The following is a 4,041-nucleotide window of genomic DNA, read 5'->3' as shown; positions in this document are numbered from 1 at the left end:
TTGTTATGTTTACGACCTTATTTTTCGCTAAAAGCATATCATTAAATATTCTAGGAGGAATAAATACACAGGCAATATATTATTTAACACAAGATCTTCCCTCGAATAAAAAGAATGAAAGGTATAAGAGCTGATAAAAGGTAAAATTTTAATTGTAGGTATTTTATTATTTTTATGAACAAATAATGAGCTGCATGTCAAAGTAAATGAAATTAAATTTTATAGTTAATTAGCAAAAAAATACGTATTGTCTTTCTACCTAGCGTAGAACAAAATTATTTATTTAATTATGTTTAAAAATTCTATTATGTGATTTAACTAATCTAGAACATGTTATTGCAACTTTTTTTATAATTTTTACGATTAAAGTATGATAAAAGATATTTCAGCATTTTTTGTGGCTATTTAGATATTAAATATGCTGTAATTTACATAATTAACGCCAGTTTGCATAGTGCACAGGTATATAGATGCCATATATATAAGATACCGTTCAAATAAAGAGATAGTGCAGTAAAAAACATATTTATTGTATTTTACTTCTATTTGAATCTAAAAAAACAAAGAATGATTTGATTTACTCTCTGCAAAAATATATGCTCTTTTTAAAAACATTCTCGTCTTTAAATATAAAATAAAATTGCTTCAATAGTTTTTTTCTCGCAATATAAATTTAGCAAAGATCATAATTGGAAATTTTACGTGCCTTAGGTTAAAATTGGTATAGTAAAAAAATATATGTATTATTGAATTAATTTTTGTATTTTTTTAAGGTCAATAGATTTACTTTCTTTTTTTGTTTTTATTTATTAAAAATATCTGTATCTTATGTTAAAATTTTTAAATCAATCTTAGGTATATAACACTATCACATTTCATCCAATGAATTTCCCATTTTTATGCCTATATTTTTTTGAGAGCAGTGCTTTATGTCATCATAACTGATAGATGTATTTTTAAACATTTTCTCTGCGTAATTACTATTTTTTGTGGTTTTTTAGACTTTTTTTTGATTTTTTATTAATAAATCTTTTCGGTTGACCATTTAAAGTTTTTTTTTATAATTTTTTGCCAATCTGAAAGTTACCATTAAAAGGCAAAATGATCGCAAAAAGTTGGTTAAACAAAAAAACTTCGAATACCTGCAGGGATAGATTAAATAAAATCAAAAATACAGATGGTAAATTTTATATTGAAATCGAAAATGAATAATATTTGGAAATAACACGTTTGTTAACCATATGGACCGTTAAATGACATATTGGGTTCAGCAGTATTGAAGTATTTTGAGTGGTGGAATAATTAAAATAATGATTATACAATTAGAACTTTTTCATCGAGAACACCGTAAAATAAAGTATATAAAACTTCAAGTTAGAAGGTCTTAATAATAAACAAAGCGTAACATTCGCTGATAAACTTATGGAAAAGTGTTTAGTGGATTTGATTTAATTAGACATTCAATAAAAATTATTGTGGATTGTCTTGCATTAATAAAATAAAAAATTTAAGGATGGAATTTTAATTTAATCTTTATATAAGAGAAGAAACTTGATTTATATTATCGTCAATATTTATAGTATGTGTATTTTTAAAACACAATTAATACGCTAGTTTTAGATTTGCAAAAAATATAAATAAAGTTATTATTTTATAATTGATAAATTTTTTTCTGCTTTAGTTTTAATATTTTTTGTCCAGATTATGCATCGAAAAATCTTTATAGCAAATAACAAATTAAAAAAAGCAGCGAAAATTCAATCTATTATTTATTCAAAAAAAATTAAAATTTGAGGGTAAGATTAATTTGCAAAAAAAAGGGGTATTAAAATGTGACAAACGCAAATTAAGAAAACTAATGCATAAAATGGTATATTTTCAAATAAATATAAGCAAAAAAAATTCTATTTTTATTCTTTTGTGCTTAACTGCTCGTTGATAAAACTAGTATTAAGTTCCATTGAGAGTATTCGAACAATGCAAACATATATAGCATTAAAAAGAAATGTAAATGTTCACATTATATCATAAATTTTGTTGATTCTAATATGACGGTTTTAAAAGAAAAAGCTTGAAAAACTTATGATCTTTTTTTATTTTAAGGCATTTATGAGAAAATCCAAATATATTTTATGACACATCTATACTTAAAAAAATGATAACCAGCATAGATATGATCTATCTATAAGCCATATATTGATCCTTGATATATTTTTTTTTAAATCAAAATATTATACATGCATAGTTTTTACCGATAAGGTCACAAAGAGTTCAAATATGTTTTAAAAACCATACATTACGATCTATCTATGTTAGATCATCTAAAACAAGACTGAGTTATACAAAATATTTATCGTTCATTAACTTTAACACATGGTACTTTTTATAAAATAGAACATAATAACCTAATGAATTACAGCTTTAAAATATATTTTATTTTGATTTATATTTAAAGTCTTTTACATCAAGATTTTTTTGATATATGCGAAGCCACAATAATCGATAGTTCTTGGACCTTTTATGTAATCTTCAGAATATTTTATCTTTTTTTTAGGCGTTAAGTAGTTTTATAATACCAAACAACTTTTATTTTTTTTTTAATACCTTTTACAGATAATATATTCGATATGAAGCAATCTATAACCGGTTTTTTGAGTAAAGTAAAATTGATCAAAAGAATATGTTTCAATCAATAAAATCTATAAAATTTACCCAATTTAATTGTTTCTATCTAGGAAAATGCTCAAATAGTTGTCATAGTGTATTTTTGAATGTTTTAAGAATTTTTTATTTATGAGCTAAATACATAGTTATAATTTTAGTTTTTTTTTCTAGAGCACAACTTGCTTAATATATGCGCGCACAGTCATTAAATCTTTAAGCTATCTTCTTCGTCTCCAAATTATTCTTTAATACCTCACCGCCATTCGATTGAATGCTTTAATATTAATATTTAAAAAATATAATTCATTAGATTTATTGCAATAATCTTGAAATTATAAGTTCCTAAAATATGTATAATTCTATGTTTATTTTTAAAATGCGTTTTCTGTTGGTAAAATTTGTAAAATAATTAAAAGGCAAAAATTTAAATGTCAACAAAATTTTTCAATGATTAGTACAAGAGCTACATGAACGTTCATGGTAAATTATTAAGTGTTGGGTTTATATAATAATAAAAGAATCTTAGCAACTGTAAAAACGAAAAAGTATATATTATTGCTTATTTAGTTATTCGATATAGCTAAACCTACAAAAATTGGTCAATGATGCATCATTGCATTTTGATAAATGGCTGAATATAGAGGTAGTTTTAAAATTCGTATAATTATAAAAATATACTACATATAATCTCGACTTATCTTTTGAATGGTATCGTAAAAAACCAGCCTATTATCTCTATGAAATATTACTTTGCAGTCTATATGCTATAAAAAAGCCTTTTATATTTTTAGTATTTTATAAAAAAACCAAAATATGAAAATTTATGCAAGCGAATAAGTAAAAATCAAATGAATAGAAATCTTAATAATTTCTGTAGTGCCATTTTTAACTATTACTTGGTTTTTGTCGCTTATTTTATGAAAAAAACACGTTTTTACTTTTTAATATCATTTTAACCTTGTTTTATAGAACAAAAAATATAAAAATAGTTTTCAGCTCAAAAAATATATTTGTATTGAATTAAGGATTTTTAAATGAAAAGATATTAAGAAGCGCAAGCTGTTATACTTAAATTATGTATAGAAATATAATCGAGTTTATGTAATTTTTTTATCAATATACAAGCTAAAATATTTATTTTACAATAAATAACTTGTTGTATAATATATATTTCTCGGTTGTTAATATATAAATATTTTAAGTTATAATACACAAATTCATAAACTAAAGCTATTTTCATAGATACAATCCTTATTCCCATTGTAAATTTTAATTTTTTCAATTATGATTTTCGAAAATTTAATACTTATAGGTACCTAACAATAATTTAATTAATTAAAAAGATCTTTAAAGATTATGTGGGTTGCGGTTTTTTTT

The sequence above is a fragment of the Rhyacophila brunnea genome, unplaced genomic scaffold (genome assembly GCF_057557595.1).
Source record: "Rhyacophila brunnea isolate RB1 unplaced genomic scaffold, BYU_Rbru_1.0 scaffold_37, whole genome shotgun sequence".
Lineage (NCBI taxonomy): Eukaryota > Metazoa > Arthropoda > Insecta > Trichoptera > Rhyacophilidae > Rhyacophila > Rhyacophila brunnea.
The sequence above is the reverse complement of the archived record's forward strand: the minus strand, read 5'-3'. Positions refer to the sequence as shown.